The sequence below is a fragment of the Phalacrocorax aristotelis genome, chromosome 6, assembly GCF_949628215.1.
Source record: "Phalacrocorax aristotelis chromosome 6, bGulAri2.1, whole genome shotgun sequence".
NCBI classification, from domain to species: domain Eukaryota; kingdom Metazoa; phylum Chordata; class Aves; order Suliformes; family Phalacrocoracidae; genus Phalacrocorax; species Phalacrocorax aristotelis.
Window position 1 is genome coordinate 45840137 of NC_134281.1, and position 27998 is coordinate 45868134.

Genomic DNA, 27998 nt, shown 5'->3' on the forward strand with positions numbered 1-27998 from the left:
TGGAGGTCTAGCCTACAAAACGGAAACAGATTTCTGTTGGGTGACAACCTCTGAATGCTGGTGCTCTGTTGTGCACAATGTGAGCTGCATCCATGTCTGCTTGTTGATTTGAAATGCCTGCCTGTGCAGGCCCCTGCTCGGTATGTGTGCCTGGCTCTGTCACAGACCTCGCTTTGCTTTACCAGGAGCACTGATTTGCACAGGGACTGCCTGTCACTATTCTTCCTGCTTAACTTCATGGTTTGGTGTTACACTCAATCTGGTGACTGCTTTTTGGAGCTGTCTGCTATTTTTATATATTCATTGACATTTCTAAACATTGTCGTGTGAATCTTCTCCAATACTTTTGTTTTCTACCCTTTTTTGGTAAAAAGCAGCTCACAGTTGCTTTGTGTTATCTTTTAAATAAAAATAGTACCTCTCAATCTGAAAAGAAACAAACAGATGCCTTGGTAACTGAGGGTGAAAAATGACATTGAGAGTTAATCTACAACACATGTGGGATGTGGCACTCCAGTGCAAGTGCTGGATGCTTCAGTCAGTTGCTGGGTTTGTGCCATCAACGTTCAGAATGCTTGAAGAGGTTCTGTTAGAGCTGCTAACAATCTGGACTCTCCAGTCCAAAACAAACATTGTGCTTGAAGGACCAGAGGATTGTTCTGGATGCTGAAAGGATGTCACCTCGCTTGGCAGGTTAGCAAAGTACATGCATTTGTGTGTTTCTCGGCATGCTCAGCATTTCAACTTGCATACAGCCATTGCAACAGCTGAAATTAGAATGAGTTCTAACTAATTTTTACTTTGTTTTTTAGGAGGGATAGTGACGTAAGTATGTTAGTATGCTTTCTGGTACCTACTACTTAAAAAAAAAAAAAAAACTCAGAATATGCCAGATTTTCACAAACAGCAGCTGGCTATTTCTTCCTTCTCTCAGGCTGTGGCTTAAAAGTCAAGTTGTAAGTCCTCTTAGTTCTTTTAAAGCTGTTCTTAAACACCTCTGTCATTGAAGCTTCAATATACTGAGAAAGCTTCAAAGTGTATTAATTGATTCTTGCAACTCTACTATCTTAAAGACAGCGTCAACAAAGCTCACTTCAAGTGTCTTGGAAGGATTTTTTTTTTTAAACTGAGATGTTTTAATATTTCTAGACCAAAATTTAAGTTTTGCATTTAAAATGGATTTTGAGTAAGGGGAATAGATCACCAAATAATGCAAACTAAGAGGAAAACCAGAAGATTAATCAATAATCAAAATACAAAAATCAGTAATCAAATAAACCTTGATACTGTGTGATTTTTTTTTGTTGTTGTTTTGCTTTGCCCGTGACAACCTTGAGAAATACAAGTGAAAGCAGGTACTTGCATATATTCTACTTCAAATATATTGAACAATATTACCGCAGTCAGTTTCAAGATGGCTGTACATAGTTTTTATTGTGGAATTATATTGCCCCTAATTTCCATAGTACGTAAAGTAAGAATACAAGAATAGTCTGTGGAATATAGGAATATAGCCTGTATTTTGAATAAAAAAATCCATGGTCATCAGTGGAAATAAGCTTCACTGCATTACAGCATCAAACAGAACAAAGAGCAGTCATACACCATGAGTTCTGGAAAATTAGTCCATTACATCCTTTACTGGGCTCAGGCTGCGTAGCTTGCTGCTGTGTAAAGGTTTCTGCTCTTCAGAGACTGTCATGCGTCCTGCATACTTTTTGAGCTGCTTTGACATGATATTTAATTATCACCACTTCCGCTTCAATACCATGCTTATTTTGCTCTCTTTGGCCACAGAAATACTGCCCTCTGCTTGTACTGTCAGCTTCGTGAGAAATTCATCCAGGCTGCATGTTGATCGTGGACTGTGCCTCTTGCTGTGACATTTGCAGGTCAGGGGCTGGGGCATGCTGCTCTAGGTCCTGAGAGTGAGGCTTTTTACTGGTCAGCTTAGATCTAGAAACATTTAGGTCACGTTCAGATGATGCCAAGCACAAAACAGTCGTGAGCCTGTATGCCAATATGTACATAGAGACATCTATGCTTGTAGACCTTGCAAATGAAATAGGCAGGAGAGAAAGGAACATAATTAGCTCTGCTGGGCAGATGAGCTGTGGGGGCAGAGCTTAAGAGAGCTGCTCCAGGTTGTAGAGGAATTAAGAGCTAGGAATTGGCCTAGTTCTACTGAACTACAGATAAGTATCCAAGGCAGGAGATTCCCTTTCAGACAGGGGGTGCGCGCAGGTTTTAAATACCTTTAGCCTGAATGCTGTTTTTAGCAACTTGCCAAGTGGTTTGTCACTGTGTATCTGAGAGCCGTGTGTGCCTGACTGCTTTAGGATTGCTCTCCAACGTGCAGTGAGCACCCCTTCTTCGATTACATACAAATCGTTTTACTTTCCTGACAGCTTCTAAAACATTATGTTCTGTTTTTTATAGCACAGATTTAGGGAACCAGGTGCTCACTGATCAGATTTTGGACTCAAATCCATAGTTTATATATATGCAAACCACAATGAAGCATACATTTTGAAATGGCACTCTAAATTAAAGTACGGCAGTACACGTAAATGTATTCATGCACTGACACAATCTTTTATAATTTTGATGTGTATAAATATATGCAAAGTTTGTGATATGTGTGTATACGTTTTGCTGTAAATTTACTGCTGATTTAGAACACTGGTCTGAATAAAGATAGAAGCTTACTATTGAAATAAGTGGGAGAAAAAACCACTCATTTGGCTATTGCCACAATTGAAAGCAGAATTGTTAGGATCTCATTGTATGCTGTCTCAGGCAGAGCATGTATGAATTAAAGCAGTTCTTCAAACTTAACTGCACTTTTAACAGACTTCTTGGAAGGGATATGCTTATTGCTGGAATAAAAACCCCAGTGGCATAGTGTAGTGATGAAACAGGCACACTGTAGCGACAGATGGCAGTATGTGAAAACCATTCTTGCATGCCGTGGGTGTAAGGCCTATGGCTTTTGTTTTTGGCAGCCTGAAAAAAGAACAGTGGTGACAAAGTGAGATTAATTTTTCTGTTAACACAGTTAATATTTTATGGCAGTTCAAGAAGGTAAAGCTCTTTTAGAGGAACACACTTTGCCTGATTCTTTGCTAGGTACTACTACGGGCATTTGTTTCACTTGGGAAAGGTAAGTAAATGCTACCTGTGCGGAGGGTTCAGTCTAGTAATAAAACAGTTGGGAAGCCACTGTACAGAGTAAGCAGTTACAGGTGGCTCAAGGTGTTGGACAATTGGGTGACATTTTACGCCCTGATCCTTTTTTTGAGCTTGTAATGCTCATTGCCTCCGAGTGGCGCGTTCACATTGTCAGTCCAAACGAACCTGCCGCACCGCACTAGAGCAGGCTTTCTTCCAGGAGAACTAATGATTGTCAGTGATCCCCCCTGGAGAACCTCCAGTCAACACTGCAAACAGGCAGCTGGGAACATCCAGAATTAAAGTGACAGCATAGCAGATAATTCAAGCCACATTTAAAGTGCATGTTGTGGGGAGTTCTTTTCATAGCACTTGAGAACTGAGACTTGCAGAGTTTAAATATTATAAAATGAACTATTTTCATAAAAGCTGTTAAGTGTGTTAGTACAGATAAGTATATGAATTATTATACAATTTTGTACCACCAGTTGAAAAAGCAAACACAAATTAAGGAAGGTTCTTTTGTTACACTAAAACACCATCAAAAACAGTTTAAAGTGTTTTCAGGCTGTCTCTGAACAGCCTGTTCCAGACCTGCCTATATCTTTTTTACACAGGTATCAATGACACTGTAACAGATCCATTACATGGGTTAGGCACTCTCCTATTTGACTGTTTTCCCTCCAAAGTGACAAAGCATCAAAAAAAAAAATCAGCCACTCTCATTTTAGCATATTATATGTGGTTAATGCAGTCTATAGCAGAGGCTATAGACTCTACTAATAGCAGTCTGTTCTCAACTTAGAGATCATGCTCAGGAGACGTAATCAAATCCGTTAAGAGGTGAAAATTATACTGCAGATCTTGGCTTATAACCATCTTGCTCTGATATTATGAGGGTATTACCAAAAGGCTGATATCTTCCTGCTATTTCTTTTTACTTGATGTTACAAAGGCTAAATTTTATGTCCCCTTGGGAAGAAAATTGTTCCTGCAAAGCCTATGAGGTAATAAAGAAAAAGTGAGAGATATGTGATCATAATAGCATACTTGGAAATATGGAAGACCTGTTGATCAGTGGATTGTCTAAGAAATAAAGGAATTTATCTCAGCTTCACAGCTTCTAAACCACTGCCTGCTTCTCTTTCATTTGTTTGTGTTGATCTAAGCATACAGCCGACCTCCTTCAATAAAGCAGCGACATACTTCAGAAGGAATGGTGACCAACTCTAATTAATTAAATAGACTTATGAGTACATAGCTTTAAATGATGAAAGCATTCACTGCAGAATGCTTCCTGCAGCTGTGAAAGGATCGCCAGTGGAGTGCTGGTTTTGTACTGATGTAAAAACCACTGGTGCCACATCATGTTGTGTCTTTAAGTGTCATTTGGATTAATTCTGGACAAAAGATGCTGTCCATTTAAGAAGCCACATGACGTAGAACCAGAAAAATGGAGTTGTTCTGGTGGTTCTGTTTCTGTGTTATATTGTAATAAAATCAGTTTTGCAGCTTGCTTACCTTTTATTCAGCTGTCATTAACAACTCCTCTCTGCAATGTATGTGTGAAGGTAGTTCTTGTAGTTGTACACACCCACCCAGGTGGAGGGTCTGGGAGACTTTATATGTGTAATCCCCGCACCAAGAAAGCAAAATAATAGTGTTCCTTGTTACACTAAAAACATTTTGTTCTGTGCAGAAAGAAATTCACTCCGTTGGCAACTTTTCACTTCATCATTTGAGAGAGGAGCTCTCCCAGGTAGCAGTTCTCTTTTGGTAGATGGAGAAGGAAGTATTCCTCCTTCCCTTGCACTTCCCAGCATCTAATTGCACTAGACCTCAGAATGATACAGTTCTGCTCAGGACTGGGCTTTTTCTGAGAGAGAAGCAAGAAGGCAAATGGAAGAAGAGGAGTAATGGCACAGCCAAGAAACGGATTAGAAAAAAGCAATATATCCAGTTGTATTATTATTGCAATAATTTGTGCTGGGATAACACCTGGGTGTTCAATTCAGATCCTGATATTAGGCCATTTGTGTGTACCTGTAATGACACCCCTTCTCCAGAGACCCGCAATCTAAGATTCAGGATTGTTCAAAGTCCCTCGTACATATTTCAGTATCAAACACTAGTATCCTGCTCCAATTTTCCAGACACTGTATCAACAGTATGGCCCAGATCCACACAAAGCAGATTTATCCAAGAATCTTAAGACTTTAATGGTCAATTCTGTGCCAAATTTTCAACGTTGACTTTTGTGTGCTGTTTCTGTAGCCTCCCAGGGCTTTCATTTTTCAGTATTCACACTTGAAGAAAACACAATAACCACTAATTACAGCAATTTCAGACTATATCACATATTTATAATTTGAAGTTATTGCCTTCTACTCTAGCAGTAGTTATAATTACTAATAGTATATTCGCTCCAAATGTGATGTTTTATACTTCTTACATACACGCTTTGTTTTACAGTCTTGTTTGTAATACGGTGACATGGTTGTAATATAGTGGTTTTTGTAATCCTTTTTTCCCCTAGATCCGCTAGAAATTTGTGTCATATGGAACAATAAAGTAAAGGCCACTTTGGAGTGGTGATTTCAGATGGGGATTTGTGAACAGCATAATTGAAATGCATACGTACACTCTAGTTCACAAGTATGGTGGGAGTTCTCTATAAGATCTCTGTCAGACCTCTGTATGTGCAAAACTGAAGTACACCCTTTAAACACACCCTGGAGAGTTTTTCTCAGCAACTGAGAGGCTTCTGTAAAACAGAAGAAAGAAAGATGAAAACCCCACACGTTTATACAGCACTTGTCACCCACAGCACTCTCGTGCACTTCACCCAGTGAATCACGGAGGTGCTTTTCAGCTCACAGAGCCATTACATACAGAGCTGGGGTAAGAAAGCCATCAAAGAAAAATGTTTGTTGTTTGGCCATGAAGTAGTTTCATAACCTGAAGATGAGGCTAACCTGAATTTATGTTAGAAGTTCCTTATACTGACAGTCCTGGTGTGACACTTAATGGCCTGGTCTGAGCATTTAACTGTCTTACAAAACCACTGAAAAGCAGTGAGCTGGTTTGCTTCCAGGACTGGAAGCACGCCGTGTTCCTATAGAGCTTCCTGCCCAGGAAACTCTCATTGCTTTTCAACAGCCTTTTCTGCAAACTCCGGAGAAGGAAACCTGTATTATCTCTATAGCGCAAGGCACTAGGCAGCTATTGACTTACTTCAGATCACACGATATCAGTAGGGGCCCAAGCCGATTCTTCTCCAAAAAATATTTAGCATGGCAAGGACTTATCAATTCTTTACAAGCCAAGAAAACTAAGATGGGAAACTGGCCTTTGAATGTTATTCTGGTAATATTTGTGGAGTATTTTTTGGGAAAGATGCAATAGCCACCTCGGCATAAGTGTTGTTAATAACTGCTGAAGAGAAAGTAAGCTGTGACACTGTCAACACTGCGAGCGTCTTGCCGTGTTACCTTCAGGGAGGTTATTTTGTGTGCCTTCTTCAGTGGAATGTTTTCTCTACGGCATTGTTTTGCTTATTTATTCTGCAGTGGGTACAAAGGAAACATATAGTATCTTACTTGTCAGGTAGGCTGAGATAGAGTGACATTAGCTGCTACAGGGACCCAAACCTGTCTCAGACTGACAGCTCACACACCATGGTATTTGTGATGAACAGACACTGGCCCTCAGAGATATTATGTATAACTTGAGGTAAAAAGCTTTAGATCTTTTTGAAATTCTGGGCCTATTGTAAGTTCTTTTCTGCTGGGTTTTATGAGTTTTACACGTTCTTTAGAACCCAGAGACTGATAGCAGAGAATGCCAGGGACTGACACAGTTACAAAAGCCACAGAATGTGTGAGCAAATTCAATACGAGGGATGGTTTCTATAGGAGCAGCAGAAAGGTTTTGTTATAGCAAACAGTAAAAACTTCCCACACCATTTAGCAGTTAACCAAAATGTCTCTGCAGTGATTAAAATGGCTTTTTAATTTCTGGTTTCTGTGTATTACAGCATGAAACACCTAAGTGTGATGTTTGCTGACTGTTCTGTTCATTGTTCCTACAACAGGCTATGGATATTTCTAGATCACACTATCACACTCTAGTAACAATGCTGATCCATTGATGGTTTAAACTGCAAAACAAATTAAAAGCTAGTTAATACAGTTCTTTAAATTATAGGAGATAGGTGAACCCTAGTGATCAATTCTAATTCTCTGTGAACTTTCTTTCCTAATTGAATGCACCTTGATATATGTGTTAAACTAAAGCCTATGGTCAGAATGTATTTTCTTATGCAGTACCTGCATGTGTCCCTAGTGATCCTCAGTTAAGAATGTAAAGCATTCAGTCTGTTCAAATGCAGGATGATTTTGTCTTAGACATTGTGCAGTTACAAGTTGCAACCTAAGGCTGTATTTATACCATAGCAGAGTCCTGGAAACATTTTACATGTACTATTTTCGCAATTATAATATTTGGGGAACAATTTCAAGCAAGGGGTTTGACCTATGATTTGAATAAATAAATAGCCTCCACTTGATTTCAGTTAATATTTTCCCTCAGCATTTTGCAGTACTGAGCCAGAATACTTGCTGTCATCCCACAACCAGATATGTTGCAACAATCTATGAGAACTTCAAGCCAAACCGTGGAAAAGTTTTACATCTTATAAGCCCCAGTCAAAACGTCCCCCTCTGGAGAGCCAAAGGTGACGTCCTTTGTCAGAGTGCAATGGCAGCACCACACACACAACCTGGGAAAATGGCACACAGAGGCAAGGAAAGACACCTGGTGCTTAGGAGCCTACTGCTAACACTGCTGAAGAGCAGCAAGCTTCAGGCTGCTCCCACTTCACTTAGTGCTCTTGAAAGGCATTAATGTTTCCTGGGGACAAAGATAAGGTGATAGAAAGAAAGTTAGTAACATCTTTTGATGTTTAACTATGAAAGAACAAAGCTTTTTGATTCAGTTCCTGTTCACTATGCTGAATCAGAGATATTGCAAGACTGGGGGAACAGATATAACCTTGAAAACTAATTGCATTGAACCTTAATACTGGAAAATTTTCTTTCAGAAAGGTCCTTGTGCAATCTGGGATATGGGATAGTTCTCTGCTTTTGTCATGACACTGCAAATTGATCAGATGAATGTGTGGAGAGGAATTGATTGAGTACTCTCTGTGCTTGGAGGCTTGAACTAATAAGTGACAAATATAAATACTGTTTCTTGTTAGAAATTGCTATGTGCAATACTCCTCGGTCTATGAATATAGTTAACACCAAAGGGACCCTGCACACTTTCTGCAGCACATCAAGCATCAGCTTCCCTCAACTGGGACCTATGTGATTGTTTTAAAGGACTTGCTGGAGTGGAACTTAGCTTGGCCCGAACACTCCAAGGAGATAGTTCATAGCAGAGCTGTTGAAGAAAAAAACGCAGGATCAAAATATGAGAGTCTGAAGAGAAGGAAGCGTTCACAACAAAAATGAGCCAGCAAAAATTGCATAGCAGAGGAATTATTTCTAGCTAGAGTTTACCTGTCCTTATACAAAATGAGATCAACTGATCGATTATTGCAAAGTGAATTCTATTTTTTCTCATTGCTCAATCAGTAAAAGAAAAGAACAAGTAATTCAATCTGGCCCTTGAAGCATCTCCTGATCCCAGGAAAGCATCATATCAAACTGCTTTCTTCCCTGATGTCTCCAGAGTACAGCAAGGGCTACAGTAACACTGTGTGCAAAAGAAAGCCTGCTAGGACTCCTTATGGATGCCAGACTACCTTGTTTAGCTCTGGAGTTAAAGACATGACGATTTCCAGAGGTTGGTCCCAGGTATGTGTGTTGCTAAAGGAAATCATCACGATCCAAAGCCTGTTTTGCTAATTTAATGAAGGAACCAGATCCAGATCACGGTGTATTCAGATCAGGTCTTTCCTGGAATATAATCCCAAGTCAGATCACATTAGCTCTCAGACACCTGCAAAGTATCTGGACAACCGGAAACAGAAATAATTCACAAGTTCAAGATCTCCTTTGTTAATTCCTCTACAGTCCATATGGGGTGAAACTCCCAGCAGGAATATGCCCCTATGGCACCAACACATGGCTGTTAATGTGCATTTATTAAATAAAGGCCTGCAGAGTTTAAACCCCTTGTGGGGCAGAGATGGTGAGGGCTGGAACAGAAATGTAGTCTTTTATCATGGGCTTCTTTACTTTCTATCTGTAACCAGGGCTGAAACAGTGGGTAAGTGCCCACACACACAGAGGTCTGATTTTTGGAAACTGAGTAAGTTTTTTAGTTCAGACCCAGCTGTGCATTTATTTGATGGGATTGCAATAGCTGTTTGAAGCATTTTCAGAACCCATTAAAGGCTGAAGAGTGCCCCAGCACTTCAGATTGCAGGCAGTCTAAGCGCTCAGAACGGATAAAAGATTAGAGCTAGTCATGTCTACTTAAAAAAAAAAAACTAACCCCACAACAAAACCCAAATGTTCTCATGATCTGGCGAGCCTTTTGTGTGCTGTCCTCTCTACATGCTGTTCAGCTGTGGTTTTCTTATTTTCCTGTGGGAGGACTGTTCCCTTGGCTACCAGTGCTAGCCTCAAATAGTTGGTATTTGGGCACTCAGAACTAACAAGATGAAAACATTGCTCTGTTTTTTTTCATTTCTGCAGGAGCACAGGGAACACAACTGGCCACGTTTCTGGTAGGCAACAGCTCCAGATGATACCACTGCATCGAGTTATGTGATTTGGCCCTGCTGCACCCTTCCCTTCCAGGTGCTGCTCCAGTAGATCTCTGTATTCCTGCTGGCCACTGCCTTGTCAGAGAAGCACTAATGGGAGGAGAGGTTTGGGGCTTGTTTCTCTGCCCTCTTGCACAGGACATAGTACACTCTATCTTCAGCTGCTCCAGCCAGATGTATTTCTTTTTAGCCACATGCAGCAGCAGCAGCACCTCATGAGGAATAACATGCACAGCCAGTGTCATGCTAACAAGAGGGGCAGGTCACAGCAAGCACAGCTAATGCCTGGAAGCTATAATCAGTGTCTCTTAATCTTTCTGGCTTTCTGTATTAAGGACATTGTTTCTTTTGCATTAGAAGAATGAGAATAGTCTTGTCCCCTCTCGAGACCTCAAGGTACCGCCTTCATTTGCCATCAAGTGCTCCATGAAACTCCGTTTCATTAAGCCTCTGTGCAGTGACCTTTGCACAATAACCTGCTCTCTGTAGTCCCTCCGTAGTCTGAGGCTGCGCTCATTTAAATTACTGTTATGCTGAGGGAATCAAATATATCTTTTTCTCTACTTAAGTGCCTGGAGCAAACTAATGTCCTGCAGTCATGAAACACAACAAAGGTGCCCTGATTCAGAGGGCAAGGTGAGGCTTGCTTTCTCTATGGAAACTGGAGACCAGTCTAATGACAGGGCAGATGAGGAAGCAAAAACAGAGGTCTATCAGATGAACAGAAACCATCAGACCTCAGATAAAAGTTGAGAAAATGAGGTAATAAATGTGGTGAGTGGACAAGAGTAGAACACTAGGTAGCTGGGAACCTGATGAGGACTCGTGGTGATTTGTAATCACCAAATCCTGTGGCACAGCAAAAGCAAATACTGACACCACTAATCTGTATTAGGATAAAAAGAGGAAAAGTCACAAATACAGAAAGGCTATACTGCTTCCCCGCTTCCCCCACTCTGTTTTCTATTGTGGCTCTACCTGATGACAATATGAGCAAATGTGATAATTCAGGGATATGCCTGGTGCACATGCTGAATGATTCTATCTTTGTAAGCAGGGCTGCTTATTTTGCCCACCAGAAAGGCTCAGAGGAAAGAGAAGGCAGCTGCAGGAGGAGGAACACGGGAGGCATTGGAGCTGCATTCAGGGTTTAGCTATTTTCCAGGAATTTGCACCACTTCTGCCTAGCTCAAGAATAGACGGAAGGTGATTAGCAGGTTGGTTTGCTGAGCCTGCAGGACCTGCTTTTCATTTCTTGTTGGGCAGATGTGAGGGCTGAAACCTCTCTTTTCAGAGGCTGAAGAAGTTAAACTGTAGGGTCTTGCTGCACAAAAAGTATGAGAGCTCTCCTTCACTTTGGCATCCAGGAGCCATAACCAAAGAACTGCCCTGAATCCAAGAGCATGGAAGTACTGACAGTCCAGTGAGTGGGTCCCTCAAGTTAGACAATGGCCCAGACTGAGACAGCTCCTATCTTCCTATTAAACACATTGAACTCTCCATGTTATTTCTACATAGCTTCTCTCTGTCTCTTCTGCAAATGTAGCTATTTCCCAGTGGTCCAATCCTTTGTGATCACCTCATGATCTGGGGCTCTGCTTTTCCTAGTTTGTTCAAGAGGCACCTCTTTCAAGTGTGTCCCAGCCTTGTTCAGGGCACACCAGGCACAGCTCTTCAGCATATCAGCCACTGCTTACCAGTTTTCTGTCATGAAAGCATCATTGTATTTAGATGCAAAAGTCATACTGTCTTCATTCTTGCAGAGAGTACAAAGTAATTTTGCATGAATGTTCTCCTGGGGAAATAAAATTTTATTGCAGTATGAATGATATTAAAATGCACCACACTGGGACACTAATACGCATACTAATAACCTATGTGCTATATAGAAACCTGGGCAAATTGAGCTAGAAGGTGCCTTGTAGTTATGCAGTCTAATTCTCTGTCCCAAGCCAGAATTATCTGTATTTATCATATCTGACAGCTATCTGCCCTATCTAACCTCTACTGGAGGCTTCACAATTGCTGCAGGAAATTTTTTCTTGCGTTTACTGATCTTCCCAGCAGAAACCTCATGATTCATCATGGTGGATGAAAAACTGGACGTCAGTTGGCAATGTGTGCTCACAGCTGGGGAAGCCAACAGTATCCTGGGCTGCATCAAAAGAAGCATGGCCACGAGGCTGAGGGAAATTATTCTACCCCTCTGCTCTGCGCTGGTGAGACCCCAGCTGTAGTGCGGCATCCAGCTCTGGGGCCCTAAGCACAAGGACATGGAGCTGTTGGAGCAGGTCCAGAGGAGGGCCACAAAAATGATCAGAGGGATGGAGCACCTCTCCTATGAGGAAAGGCTGAGCGAATTGGGGTTGTTCAGCCTGGCGAAGACAAGGCTGCGGGGACACATTATTGCAACCTTCCAGTACTTAAAGGGGGCTTATAAGAAAGATGGGGACAGAGTTCTTCGTAGGGCCTGCAGCGACAGGACGAAGGGTAATGGTTTTAAATTAAAAGAAGATAGATTCGGACTAGAATAAGGAAAAAATTTTCTACGATGAGGTTGTTGAAACACTGGCACAGGTTGCCCACAGAGGTCGTAGATGCCCCATCCTTAGAAACATTCAAGGTCAGGCTGGACAGGGCTCTGAGCAACCTGATCTAGTTGGAGATGTCCCTACAGGGTGGGTGGACTAGATGACCTTTAAGGGTCCCTTCCAACCCAAAGTATTCTATGATTCTATGATTTGATAATTTCCTCAACCACCACGGATACAGTGAATGAATGCAGTAAAAGGACAATATGCAAGCAAGCAAGAATGACCCCGTTCCAACAGCAGTACAGATGCAGAAGTCCTGGCAGTCTAAGGGAAGCCCTGCTTCGTTCAAGTGTTAATTTGGTTCAAGTTGACTACAGTAGGGCATTGTCTACAACCAGGTGAAGAACAACAGTCCTTTCAGCATGCTGGGAAGTGCAGACGAGATACAATTCCTCAGCATCAGAAAAGATAGCTAGCAAAGGGTCAATGTAAAACTGCAGTTCATTGCAATGAAAGAAAAAGGCAGAATAAATGAGAGTGGCCTCTTACACTAGTGATAAGGATTGGCCCGATTTATTTTTCAGCTGTGTCGAAGTGTAACTGCTCTTCATTTTTATTTTTAGTGCTGTCCTTGCAATAATATGCTAGAAATAAACTGCTTTATTTATTTATTGGCAAGAAAAGAGATTTACCTGCCATGTGATATGCTGCTACTTTCACACCAGTACAAAGATTGCATCAGAACTCCCAGCCAGCTGACTAATAACTGGAATTAGAGGAAAAGCAAATAGTGGTAACCTGCTGCTCCCAGTTTCTGTCCTAGGAGAGGTGCTATAAAGGTCACTACATCCTGGTTTTATTTAAAATACTTTTACTTGAAAATGAATGCTCTCCAGTGCTGTGGTCCAGTTCCCCAGAAAAGAGAGTCCCTGGCAGAGTGTCCACTGCTGGCACAGGTGGCCTTGCTCTGTCACCGCCCTGGGAAGCGCAGCTGAGAGGCCAAAGCTGTTGATCTGACTAAGCAACCTGAGATCATTTTCCAGCCCTAATCTGGTAAATTTGCCTCTAAAGGTTTGTTCAATTAAACGGAATAGGGAAGAATATATCAGCTTCTGCACAGATGGCTTAATATATCATTTTTCAGCCCAAATTTCCCATTTCAGACAAAGGAAATCGGAGGAAGCCCAGTGAGGACCATGTGAAAAGAGAACTTGTCCACCCGCTCAGCTCAGTAAAAAGGCTCTTGGTGCAACCCAATTACTCAGCCCATTTCCTTTCAAGCACCTCATCTAGCAGAAGGCTTCAAAGCCCTTTCACTGACAATCTGAATTCTCTCATATTTCCAAGGTGTTTTAGCACCAGATCCTGTTTGCACATCCTGCCATTTGCTTTCTGCATTAAAACTCTGAGCTGTCCTTGCCACCCTCCCAGGAAGGGCTTTGGTCATATATATAACTGAATTAATATTCACTTCATCCCTCATGTCTCAGAGTTCACAATTTAAAATCCCAAGTGCTAGCTTGGTAGCTCCAGCAAACACTAAGAAGAATTGCCAGACTCCCTATAACTCCCTAGCCCCTTGCTTTGGGCTTCTCAGGTACAGCTGTGCTCCTAGGAAGCATCTCCAACCGTGGGCTGCTCTCCTTGGACATAACAGACTGATGGCCCCAGTTGAAGCACCAAGGGTAACAAACCATAGTTTCCATTTAGCTCAACATCATGATTTATTGCCACGAGTAACAAACAGCCTAACAAAAAGAAGAGCTGCAAAGACACGTTTTATCACTGACTCGAAAGAGAAATCAATATGTTTGTATATATTAGAGGCAGCAATCTCCATTAAAAGGCAGAGGGATGAGACAACTGTGTTGTTCATACTTGCTAGGATCCCATGGCTTTTAACATGTTCTAGTCCCTGCCTTAAGTCTCTCTCAAAAGCTGATGGGCTCACACAAGAGATCAGCCTCATCCACCTGCCCTTACTGACTCCTGGAAAACCACAGGCAATTACCAGACCCTGCTGGAGAGGCACCTCCCCCAAAAGTACCTGAGGAAGCTGCAAGGAAGAGAAAGATTTAGAAATACTTTTGCCTGTGAAAGGTTCAGAATGACTAGAAGATGCACTGATGTTCAATTTAACCATACTGACACAGCACATGGTTGCATTTACTCACTTAAGAAAATAAAATTACATTGATGGGGTTTGTGGTTCCTGTGATTGCCAGGAGATTGAATGGGGCCAATTCAGATCAAATGAACAATTTTAAGTGCAGTGCTTTGTGCAGGTGTCCTTGTTTTAAAAAACCTCAAAAGTGACAGTGTGAGTCACTAACAGCCTCTTCGTCTTGTGATCACCTGGGCTTTATTTTATTGAAATTAAAATTTATTGAGACATCACTGCAAGTAATTTCACTGTTTTTCTTCTGGAACCAAAAAATACAAAGCATTAAACTGGTGTGAGCAAAAATTCCATCAGAGAAGGCAGCAGACATTGCAGGAGCCCACATGTGGCACACACTACCCTGACTGTAAGAGGCCAGTGAGTGCAGATTTGCATGGTTGCAGTCTCCCCCAGACTGCTGGTCATACAGCCTTTTTCTATGGCTAAATCCACTAAAAGATGTGAACTGCAACAACAAATGGCTATGGTGGCAGGACAATAGGACTAATAGTAAGAGTGGTGGAGAGAGGAACATTAACTGAGAAAAATCACTTACCTAATACAGACAGCAAAATCACCAGCAGGGACTCACTGCCAAGTCCACAGTGAGCTGGAAGCCACAACTCCACAAAGGTATAAGCACAACCACTGTTTCTCATGGTGCATGATCTACAAAGCATCATGGCAGCCCTGATAACACAAGAAGTAAAAAAGTGTTAACTAAGGTATACAAGGTGTACATTAAGGGAAGACTTGAAGAAGGCAGGTCTACCTACAATGTCAAAGTAATATTTGTACATTTGCTAATACCTTAGAAAAAAAAGACTCTGGGGAGGAAAGTCTTCTGTACTCAGGTAGCTACCCCAACGGACCTGATCACAGCAGAGGGCAGGGTCCTCAGCACCACTTTCAGCTTTGGAAAAGGTTATTGGAATCTGCCCTCAACTCCAGGTTGTGGTAATTTGGAATAAAACCCTGAAAAACTTGTTAAAACCAGAGGTAACTAACTACAGATGACATGCTTTGATTTCTTTAATCTGTCTTTAGCTTTGGTTCCTATATGCCAAAGAAGTGCTTAACCCTTTACTCTGACAAGACACACCAGACTCACGCTGGAGTGCCCACAAAGCAGCTGGAGAATCACAAGGTGTGCAGTGGCTTCTCGTGCAAGTACTCACAAAGTTTCTCCTGCTTGGTACATGTCAGGCAGCTGCTGAGAGCAGAGGCACAGGCTACCCCAGGTGCCTGCTGAAAGCATGTCAAGACCAGCCATGGTGTCAATACGGTGACACTGATGGCAAGCAGGAGGGAGGAGTTGTACTTCTGAGAACTTATCTACCTCCATTGGCCTGCTGAAGCACTTTCAGTTTTATCATTACTGCCTCAAAACTCTTATCAGGGTCTCTCCTTTCACCCAGTAGTAAATGCTCTCTTGGCAAATCAGCTGTGGTGACATCTTTGCATGTTTGGCCCCAAGTACAGCTGTGCTATCCACAAGCTAAACCACAAGATGCTGCAGCACCACTCTTCATAGAGAGAGGAGGCAAACTAACATGGTTACACTCATACCTCAACTTGCAGAGGAGACATCACTAAGTTTATAAACACATTTTTCATTATATATTCTATATAAAAACATTTAATCTAATTGAACATGCTCTACCTAAAATAAATTTTTACTCACTCTCTGCAAACTTAATAGAAGTCAAGAAAAGCCCATCTGTTTTAACCCCTGAGACTAATGTTGCTTCCCCTCTTTTATTAATATGAGGTTATCTCACTCTCCCTTGAACAGAAAGCACATCAGCCCTGAAGTTTGATTAGCAGTAATCAGAAAACATCCACACCTGTATGTAGGCAGTGGGAGGGTTTTCAATTAAAAATGGATTTTAAGAACACAATGTCTCTGTTTTGAAAGGACAAATGCATCTTTCAAGGAATATGAGCTATAAAATTCATTTATGTATTGTGTTTCTTCAAGGACAGTAATGCTATCAGAGAATGAAATATTTTAATTGTTGAAGGGATTAATTTCAGAATGTCACTAAAGAAGTACTGGAGAGTTTTTCAAAGGGAGGATAATAGAACAGCCAGTGCTTATCATCTGTCTGAAAACAGGTCCCTTTTTTTCTTGCTCAGTTTGCGTTTAAAACACAGGTCCAGGGACTGTGGTGTGGGGACCTGCACCTGACACAAAAGCAGCCCAGAAAGTACTGAAGCAGGGCTGCGCATGGAGGAGCAGGATGATTACTTCTGAAGAAAGCAGAATGGCGAGGAAGCAGTGCCTAACTGAGATAAGTGATTTTTATTCCTTCTGCTTCCAAGTCTTTACTATCTTTAATGCCTGTTGAAATAAAACATTTTGAAGAAAAATCCTCCCTGACAGATTAACTTTCACACCTTTCAGTTAAATTCTAAGGATGTTTCTGCTCCTCATTTGTCAAGTTCCCAGTAAAACCAGAGGAAGGCAAGATTTAATATTCCTGTTACACCTAAATGTAAACTGTAAGCAGAGTTATAAACAACATCTGCAGGCCTCTTCATATGCTATAAAAAAGCTTAGAAAAGTACATCTGTGCACTTCTGTTTCCTTTTCATATTGTCTTTCACCTCTCTGCTTCTATTTCCCTAAATAGAAAGATAATAGTATTAATCTACTCCTTGGGGCTCTTCTGAAGATTCATCAGTTAATATTTATGCAGTAAAATGGAATAAGTGCTGTATAAGTGCTAAGCGTCATTATTGTTCTCTCCCTCTTCATTAGCACATCATGTACATCCCAAGTAGACCAGATAAACACAGAAATCAACTGTCCTCATTGTAAGGCAAGTGAGAAAGGTAACATGACTGCTAGAGAGCCACTAATTAAAAATGTTTGTTGTGGGTAATGTCTGTGTCTAACAAAACAATGCAGTAAGTTTTGCAGAATGAAATATATTCACTCACTTGACTAAGCTCTGTCTGCAGCAAAGAAGCTCTGAGAGTATGCCTAAATTAAATATGCTTCATGTTTCCACGTGAGTTGTGCTTTGGAAACTACACCTATAGTAATAAGCACAGGAAACAAATGAGATTTGCAAAGAATCACGGAGGATTAATATATATTAGAGTGCAAAACCTACAGATACTGGTGTGCAAAACCTACTTGCTGCTTCAGTTGGATTCCTGTTCAAGAACCAGCTGCAGTGGGAGGGGATGGCCATAGAATAACAGAGGGACAGCTCTGCTCTAGAGGTCTGTCCTGGGAAGCATCCTGTGCTGGATGAGGAAAAACAGAAAGAAAAATTAAAATCAGAATAAAGACAAATTCCAGAAAATAAGCCCAGTGGATTGCATCGTGTCTGTGGAAGACAGAGCAGAGATGAGCAGCAGCACACCCTTTTCAGTTGGGTGAACCCTCCACCTCCCAGGCCCACGCCAGCACAGCGCTGAGGCGTGCAGCACCCACAGCACAGAGCGCCCACCCCTGGCTCCCCTCACCCCACAGCTCACAGCAGAAGGGGGAGGCCCTGGAGCCCCTGCACTGGAAAAGACACTCTGCTCTCTCCTACCTTCACTTAAATGCTGACTCCCTCACCACCTTTTTTTCCATTACCAACAAAAATAACCCTTCATTGCTCCAAGCTTTACCCACCATGTGATCATTTACATCTTCACCATGGATCTGTAAAATGCAGCATCCTGATCTGGCAGTGTTTTACACTGGAGCACACAAAGGTGATGCAGTGTAAAGTATCTCTCTCAACTTAAAGACGTGCTCTGTCTTGGAGGATTTTTGTCCTGAGCTGCCATACTCCCAGCCCGATTTGCAAGCAGAAGCCCCTGCTCCCTGCAATGGCTGAGGGAGAACCGTGCACCCTATTTGAGCTAAGCTGGAGCATGTTGCAGCAGTGGCAGGTGCTGCACAGCACTGCAGTTTGCAACTGGCTCCATCTTTGCAACTGCTATAGTGATTAATCCCCATTTCCACAGGTTTTTGATGCAGGAATTTAGATCAGTCCCAATATCACTGGGACTTCATTTGTCCATCTCAAAGTCTTTTCATTTGGTCTGTCTCAAAGAACAGCTGGTGGTTGTGTTTTTACACCTGTTCAGAATACTTTGGCTTTTGCTTTTGGAACATCTTGCCTTCACTTAGAAATTTTCATGATGCAGCACTGTGTTATTTTCTAGCTGAGGCTGGTGTGAACAGTGCACAAGTACTTAAGCTGGAATAGTCTAACACAAATAGGCTTTTTATACTGCATCACAGTCTGACACAGAAAATTCTTATCAAAATGTTGCAGGGCCGTAATCATAGCCACTGTCTGCTCAACTTTGCATTGGTACGCAGCTCAGTATGTCAGCAATTGTACAAAGGGAAAAAGAGAACTTCATGCAGAGGTTCTTGCAATTGAAATCCCTAGTTTGGGTAAAAAAAACAACCACATGGGACTAAAACCAGGCTATGAAATCCGCTTTGCTTTTCTTTCCCAGAAATGATAACTTCAGAACAGCATTCTGCTGGACATGGTCTTCAACTGAGGGCAGGTGACTTTTATTCCTGCTTATGCAGATGAGGAGTTGAAGCACCCTTCCATGGAAACCCCACAGCCCTTTAGGAGTGGGTTTACTCAAGGGACTAACCCTGCCATAACTGCTGGCTGGAGTGGCTGAGCCCTCTGCACAAGCAGCTCTTCCCTGCATCCTTCCAAATCACAACAGCCTCCTGTCCTGCTCTTCCAACCTCCAGCTAGAGCTGCTTCCTCCCGGGGTGAATCCATGGTGGATGACTTGCAAAATGGCAAATCTTGTCACTGCAGGATGTTAAGATGTGTCAGTTCTTTGGTGTTTTGCTCATCAAGGAGCATCTCCCAAACAAACTGATTAAAACCCTGCAACCAGGAAATGAATAAAGATTGTGGAAAAAGCCCAAACTTCTCACAGCACCTGAGTTTAGGAATTTGGCCTGCCAGTTGGCCAAACTGAGGCCATTTTTCTGAGTTAAAAGTATTTTAATTATTACTGTAGTAAAGCCTAAGACTCCTTCTCGCTCACCTTGAACCTGTGGTTCTGGGTACTCCAGAGACTCAGTGAAGAGCTTGTCATACATAAAATATTTGTCCTTGGGGCATGCCAAGATGGGACTGCTCATGCACCATGGTTAATGTAAACTTAAAATTAGTCTGTGTTGGCTTTTTTGGGTTTTGGTGGTTTTGTTGTTGTTGTTTCTTTTAACCTAGATCATTGTATGATTCCATCTTATTTTCTCACTTGTATTTACTTCTTCCTGGCTGAAGGTAGGTGAAGGGAGCTGGGAAGCATACAGGGAGGGGGCAGCATCTGTGCATGCCAGGGCTGTTCTCTGCTGGAGAGAAGTGACAGTCAAAACTGCTCAAGTGTTTTACTGGCTCCCTGGTGAACAGTGTGATTTTAAAAGTATCCCAAGAGGATCTACAGGGAATTAAAAGACCACTGAGGCTTACAGCTCCACTAGGCCAACTTGTGGAAATTATTACAAAAAACTGAATCAACAAGTCTATGGACAAACGTGGTTGATCAGGAGGCTGTCAGTGTAGCTCTTGTAGAGAGAAGTGTCCTCCCAGATCTCTGCAAGCTCCTGGGAGACAAAACATGGCAAAGCATTTAGTAATTGTCTTACCCAACCTCGTTACTAATGTGAAAAGCAGTCAAATGTACTTTAAGAGCAGGGAGGAGCATAACAGGTAAGCGGTGCTAGAAACTAATGGGTTGTGGTGGAAGGGAGGGAGGACACACTGCCTAAGTACAGATTGGTGCAAGCCTAATGTCAAAAGCAAGAAGGTGGCAAGAGGAGGATTCCCAGAAGAGACTGGGAGTAGGATTGTATAACGAGGTTACCACATGGACATGATGAAATAATTAAAGGTCATGGAGATCATGCTAGGGAAACTCAAATAGCAAACTTTGTTCTTAAGCTTCTTAATGGAGTCTTAACTATCCCAGTATCACTGACACTCATATGCATAAAAGGATGCTTTTATTTTATAACAATAAATGATTTATTGGCTAGTCTCCTCATCTGCTCCCTGGTAATTTAGATTAATGGCATTTATGTCTTTTCTTTAAAGAAATGGTTATTGCAGCTTTCCCATGGTGCCAAAAGAAAGCTGCTTGTTGTTATTCATGCAAATACTGTAATCTTTAAAAGTGTAAAATGTTTTTTATTCACTTGAACAGGGAATATGAATAGCAAAAGTTAATTACATTTGAATTGCATAAAATAAAGATGACATCACTTTTGTGGAGTCTTGATAAACACTTAGCAAGCATTTTAAAATTCCCATATTCCCGAAATGTACATATACACATTGAGGATCAATAGCTTGTTCAGAGGATAATTTACTTCATTATTATTTATACTGTTTGGCTACTGAAATTATATGCGTTCTTCTTCCAGTAAGATTCTGGGTAATCTGAAAGGATCGTAGGCAGGTGTTAGCTCCTGTGGATATAACTGACTAGTCATCCAGCATTACAAGCTCTCTTGTGCCTTTCCCCTAGAGGGTAAGAATTTTACACCCAATGTTAACGGCAGTCATATTTATAGCATAACTTGCAACAACTCAGTCTTTATCTTTGGAGGGTGCTGGTTCAGCCTCGTATGATGACTGCCCATGGTCCTTTACATAATCTTGCAGATGCATTAAAATCCTGATAATTAGAGCTAATTTTATAAACTCAGGAATGAAGTAGCCTACTCTGACTAGCTCTGCAATACAAGGTGCAGTATCTTACCCATCATTTGTGCATCAAGTTCTTTATTTTGTTCTGGTGATGAATTCCATGATGGCGATCGGAAATCTCAGCAAACCTAGAGAATTTAGGTGCCAAGAGCCAGTGGCCTAGTGTATTCAGGAAGGTAGTTGGAGAGCAGTTGTCAGTGGTAAGTCTGCATGAGGCAATGGCAGGACCCAGGCTTTACAATTAGACATATTCTTTTGTAATCCTTTGGCACATCAGAATGGGACTTTCTCAGCTTTTTTGTTGGTGGTAAAACAGAGAGATTATCTGATTTGTTAATTGTCTGGGAAAAGAACAAAACCCAACATTGCTACAATTTTGTTGAACAATTTGGTTTTCACAATCTACATATACATATTGTAGTTAGTTCACATTCCCAGCTGTCCTTCACATTCCCTGTGAATTTACCTTACTCTAATAATTCAGTATCTTTTAAAGTTTGACTTGAATGAAGCATTTTTTTTCTCAACTAATTCTGATTGTTTCAAATTTGGGAGCCAGACATGATTTAGCACATCACTAATACCCCTCAACACTCTTTAGTTTTCATTTGGCCACTGGGGAATTCTTTAGTGGCTAAGTGTCAAGTTTTAATTACATGGCTTTGTTGGAAAAGCTGTTTTATTTCAGTCGTTTACTCTTCTGAGCCACAAAAACAAAACTGGAAAACTGAACTGCTATTTGAAAAATGGGTATTGGAAGACAACATGTGTAAATGGTAGTTCACATACTTTTTGTGTATCTCTTAAAAATCACATGATGCCCACACTTGCAGCATTGTACTGTCCAAAACACCAAACCATTAGGATCATATTCTGTAACTGTACTGAGGGAGTTATGATAGAGTTTCTCTGATAATTGGTATGTATAATTAGGTTATATTTCATTTAAAGAAAGCACCTAGCAAGATGAATTCTGACTCCAGTCATATTAATTCACAAGTAAGATTTTTAATTACATTCAGATATCTGGATATGTAGCAAAGTGCTTAATTCACATGGTTTGGCGGAGAATTAAGCTACAATCTGTTTTATAAACCTCACTTCAACTTCCTTAAGACTGGCCCATCTTTCTTTTCTCCAGGTCTCTCCTCAGGTCTCCCAGCCTGTGTTTCAGGCTGGCTGTGAGCCATACATCTATGATAGCACAGTCCTGAAGCTGAGCAAATGCAGATATCATCACAGAGCCAGGGCTTTGCGAACCCATTGTTTGGAGATGGTATTTTCCTAGCAAGCACAGAGTGAGATCATGTCTGCTCATAAAAATGTGTAGGCAGACCATTAGATATCAAGGTAACATCAATTATTCCTCCAAATTGCTGGCACATAGGGCAAAGCAGAGATTAAAAGCAAATCTAGCCTTAACATTCTGTTTATATGTTATGCTGTTCAGGGCTCGACAAATGTTCTCAGTCAGCAAACCCGCGGGGAATCTAGTTACTCTGGCTATCAGGCCCAGGACCATAAATCATCGTACTAGAAATATGTAGCAGTGAAAAACATCAACGTTATTTAGCACTGTAGAGTTCTTTCTCCTGAGAAAATACAGTTGCTACAGGGAGGAAACACAGCTTATGGATTTGGGATGTACTTGTGTCATGGCAAAGAGAACCTGGGGTCTCAAGTACCTATGGAAGATTTTAGTGAGCCAACGTACTGGGAGCTCCCTGTCATTTTCTTAGCCTGCTGTGCTGACTCCAGCCTCCAGCTATAAATTGTACTTCTCTGGAGTCACTGAAGAACACTTCTGAACATGGAAGCTCGGTGGGAAACAGGGCATCGATTCTTATTGATCCTCCATCTACACCTTCACCCTGGCTAGATTAAAGCATCCCCGGCTATCGGTATCCCTGGGTATTTTCCAGTGCTGATCTTGCACTGGAGAGCACAAACAGAGCAGGAAATGCCATCCATCTTTCCTAGTACAAAACAAGGACAAAATGTTTTCCAGTTTACTTATGTGAACAGCACAGCACCTTGGTAATTAGTAGTTTAGGGATTTCTCATTCTGCCAGGTTTAATGAATATTAGCAAAGTTGAGGAATACTGCTGTGAATATCTGAACACTGCTGTAGCTGTTTATCAATGAAAATTTTCAATCTAGGTCAGGCACAGTGGATTTAAAAAAAAAAAAAAGCAGTTTACCAAGCAATACTGGGTAAAATACAAATCTTGCTTAAAAAACAAAAGGAACACAGACGAAAGCTATTATACATGGTATTAATGCAAAGAATTTGATCTTTAGACATCACAATGTCTTTGTGAAGCATTCTATAACATTTTAGTACTGTTAATGCCACAGTATTTGATCAGTTTGCATAGTAGCAATCATAAGTTAACACAGCAAATGGTTTTGCCCTGTAATGTTTTCTCCCAAGATTTTCTCCCAAATCAATATTCACATAGGTACCTTCTTTAAAGTCCTGAGAAAGGAAAGTAACAGCAACAGAGTGGATTATCTCAAGTGAAACCAAAACAGTCCCAGTTTTTACATGGATTCAAGCCTTTTGCCAGGTCCTGGTCATTTGCCTTTTTTTCTACACCAAGCTACCAATCACAAATAAAAAGCAGTCCTAAGCCATCCCTGACAATACAATGAGATGTTTACAAAAATAACAAGATCTTAAAGTAACTGTTTATGTCCTTGGGGTTTGGCAGGGTAAGAGACCCTAGCATGCAGATTTGCAAACCTTCCCTACCAAAGACCAAGCAATATCTATTCTTTTTTTAGTTTCCAGGAAAATGATTCTTATAAACCTAGGATTAAGGCCAGGTGTGGTCACAAACAAATTTGGGAAGGTGGAGTAATTGTTATTTGCTGAAAGTAATTACTTCCTGTTATGATTACCATAGCAATTAATGTAATTCTCTATAATACTTTTGGGAATAATAAAGTTACTGGAGAAGAACAGCAAACAAATACCTTTGTCTGCTCTAGAAAACAGATTAGTATCAAACCTAGTTTGTTATATGGACAGCAGGAGAGCTGTATTGTCCTTAGCACTTCACTTTCTCGCTTTTAAATGCTTGGCTTAGTCAAAGTTATGAGAGACAATTAGGTTGTTGTCACTAAGCAACCATGGCTGGGTTCAGGAGCAAAGCACTTTGGAACAGACAGCACTTGACTACTAAACATTACCTCTACAGCATACCTAGGATCACTCACTTCTGTTTAGAAATGGGGAGACTGGGCTACAGAAAAACAAAGTACCTTTTAAGAGTGTTCACATACTATTTTTCAAGCTACTAGAGGAGCTTTATGTTCCCCTGATTTCCCACCATCCCATCACCCATACAGATGGGGGTTTGAAGAAATTTTTGAGACAGTTAAGGACACAGGTAAGCACCTAAGAGTGTCTCAAAGCATCTAGGTGCTAATGTCACCAAAGTCAACTGCATTAAAGCACCTACATGCTGCAGATGTCCCAGTGGACCTCTCCTTCTCTATGATCCCATGTATCACTTAGGTGCTCTTGAGTTTCATGTAGGTACTTAGGATGTCCTTGGGTGAATAGGAAGTTCTGAATAAAAAGATTATTACTGTAGTTCTATATTTCCTGTAGATTTCAGTACTCCAGTAGTGGTAGACACATCAAACATTGGTGACAAAAATATTATTTCTGTGTATAAAAGTACTTCAAGTAACAGCTTTTCCCCTCTCTCAAAAAAATCCTAACTCAGTGGATTTATAAAAACCCCACAGTTCTTTCTCTGTCTAACCTTGTAACATGCTGGAAGGGCTGGGGAAAGGAATGTGTGGAAAACAACTATGTAGCACCAAGCACAATGGAGCGGACATTCTGGCCCAGACCTTGATGCATACTCACAGTGAAAATTAAGTATGTGCTAAGAGTTATCTGAGAAACTAAAACACAGAAGACACAAAAGTGACTAATTTAGAAGCATCACAACACTTAGTTAAGAGTCAAGGGCTAATTCTGATATTGGTTAGAGCCATTCATACCAGGGGCTCTGAAAGAACCAAAACCAACTTACACCAGTGCCTAGGAGGGCAGCATCAGGCCCCTTCTGCTTACAGCTGTGACCTGACAAAAGCACTCTTAATCACAGATGCAGACCAGGAGGCTCGGGGCTACACAGCATTGTCCAAGAGTGAGTCAAGTCTGTATTTTCCTAGGAATTTAAACACAGACTTGAAAAATGTTTGACACATACTACAGAAGCTCTCAGTGGAAGCAGAAGCCCAGTGTAGCTGGTCTCAGAGCACTAATGGGTGAGGAGGCTTTTGCTCTGATATTCTAGCATCCAGATAAACTGTTCGGTTCTGAATAGATGTCGCTGACAATACCAGCAGCCAAGTATTTCTCATTACTTTTTGCTGCTGGAAAATGCAATGGAAAATGGAGGAAACTAATTTGGCTGGGTCATGCGATGTTTGCCTGGTAGTCCTTAAGTATTTTGTTCAGCCCCAGTACACAGAAAAGAAAAATATCTGAATACATTCAGTGGGCGTCCAGATCTCCACTTGTCACACTAGGCAGCAAAGCTCTGACTGGCTGGAGTGTGCTGCTGCTGTCTGGGGAAGAGCAGCTCTCTCTTGCTACGCCACCTTGACTAATCTCTGGCACTAGAGACCTGCTTACTGATCATTCCCCAGAGGTTCAGCTTTACAAACATCACCTGCCAGGGGTGCAGGTATGCAGCAGAAAGGGAGTCAACAGATACAAAATGGAACCTGCAGCTGTAAGACCTTGGCAGCTGAAGAGCAATTGCTTCCCCACAAAGCAGCTCAAAGCAGTAAGCAGAAGCATTCCACAGGAAAAGCCAGAGTCTTTCCATTGTGACAGCAATATCACAAGTCTATATTTAACCTGAATCCCTCATTGCACCATCTCTAACCCTCTGTCCAGCCAAGTTCCTGGTTACGTACCAGCTGTGTGCATCTTGTGTGTATTTTTCTTCTTTATTACCCATCCACAGCTATTGTACCAAGCTGCCTGTGCTGCTGGGGATCCTTCTCCATGCTGAGAGGCCTGTGCACTTCCATTAGCCATGAAGCTCAGTGTCTTCTTATGGAGCAAAGGATTTTGAAGTGTGGGAAAGGGCACAGTATCAATATAGACAGCAGAAGTCTAAGAAATGCTCAGTCCTATCTAATGGCACTCAGCCTCTAGAATATGATGTTCAGAGCTCCTGGGAACTGCAACCACAGCAGAAACAGTGATGTGAGAAGTTATCACTTCCATGTAAACAAGCAATATTGTGTAAAACTGCTAACACTGAGAGCTAGTGGCTACACAGGGTTTCATGTCTAAAGTTCTTGTGTTTTGAAAATGAAATTAGTACAAGATCCAACAACATTCTTGGTATACTAGACATTAATTATGTTCTGTAGAGATATAAGGTGACATTTAAATTGTTTCTAATAATGTAATTGCACCATGAAACTACTGTATTTCCTTATGCTAAAATAAGAACAATGATTGTGATTATATTTTTGCTTTATTAAGAGATCCTATTCTTTTTAAACTTATGCTCCTCATTAGCACAAAATAATGGATAAGCACTGATCTATTTCTCAGGCTGAACAACATGGTAAGTCTGCTCCTTAACTGCCAGAGAAATGTGTGCTCCTGGGCGTTTCCTTTCAGTTCCTTTCTTAAGCATGTGCAGCATTCCTGCCTTCTAAAAACCTGTTCTATAAAAGGCTATTATGTGTCTTTGATACTGTGGGATCATATTCTTCCTAGTCATTAGACTGGAAATCCTATGTGTTACCCAAACATTTGTTAAAATATTCATATTCAAAATTGGTTTCAAGACGTACCTTAATAAAGCTCAGAACTTAGATTCTGAAGGTTACCAGGGATTGGTCTAACATTTTCCACCCAAACCCCAGAGTTTTAGGTACTGAACTGAACATAGTGTTCAGTTCAGTGTTCAGACAAATGGGAAAAGTGTAAATGTTAGGGGAGGTATAATCCAGAAGCCAAAACTTTTCCCTGAATCATATTATGCTGTGAGATTTGGAATCTGCACAAACACTGTTACCTCCTGTGGAAGAAACAAGGAAGAATTTGAAATCCGTAAGGCTGAAAATAACTTTCCCGAAAATCTTTCTCTGGCATTTCTGCTGCCATGTTAGACAGTAGAAAAAGTACAGAAGTGTGTGATCGTTTGGATGGGAACACTTGACAATGTGTCGTGCTGTTGTGTGATCTGCCATTAAAAGCAAGTCACAAGAGTGACTGTAATGCAAGCATTGCTGAGTACGATAGCATGAGCTTTGGCAGTTGCAGAAGGATAACATGAAAGCAATCTGCACTGAAATCTTTTGCTGCAGCAGCATGTCTGCATCCCCTGTGGATCAATAAGCCCTTGGTGAAGAAACTTTTTGTCTTACCTGCTCCTTCTTTCCTCTTTCTTTATGTGCTCTTCAAATAGCACAATAAAACAGATGGTGTACCCCTGGCTTTGCCCCTCACAGGTTTGCCCCAGCTGAGCCTGAACCACAGAATCTTTTGCAGATTATGATAAAGCTGGACCTGGCTGTCTGTTGCCCAGTGTCATTGACAGGACATACCAACACAGTTTTACCTCTGGTGTAAATGACCTGACAGACCAATGCCTTC

The 27998-nt window shown here is 41.3% G+C and overlaps 1 long non-coding RNA gene across 9 annotated transcripts; it reads right to left on the reverse strand.

The window, feature by feature from the left end:
• Positions 1–1415: 1415 nt before the first annotated feature.
• Positions 1416–27932, reverse strand: LOC142059154 (uncharacterized). Of its 9 annotated transcripts, XR_012661230.1 has the most exons (8): positions 27770–27932; positions 17790–17902; positions 17591–17686; positions 15201–15334; positions 13176–13249; positions 11647–11744; positions 4693–4790; positions 1416–3006 (listed from the first exon to the last, which is right to left on the reverse strand). It is a non-coding gene; the product is annotated as an uncharacterized LOC142059154 (long non-coding RNA). The 9 variants fall into 9 exon arrangements; XR_012661227.1 differs by lacking the exon at positions 4693–4790 and having other exon boundaries at positions 27770–27926; XR_012661233.1 differs by lacking the exons at positions 1416–3006; positions 4693–4790 and adding an exon at positions 4797–5935 and having other exon boundaries at positions 27770–27927.
• Positions 27933–27998: the final 66 nt, after the last annotated feature.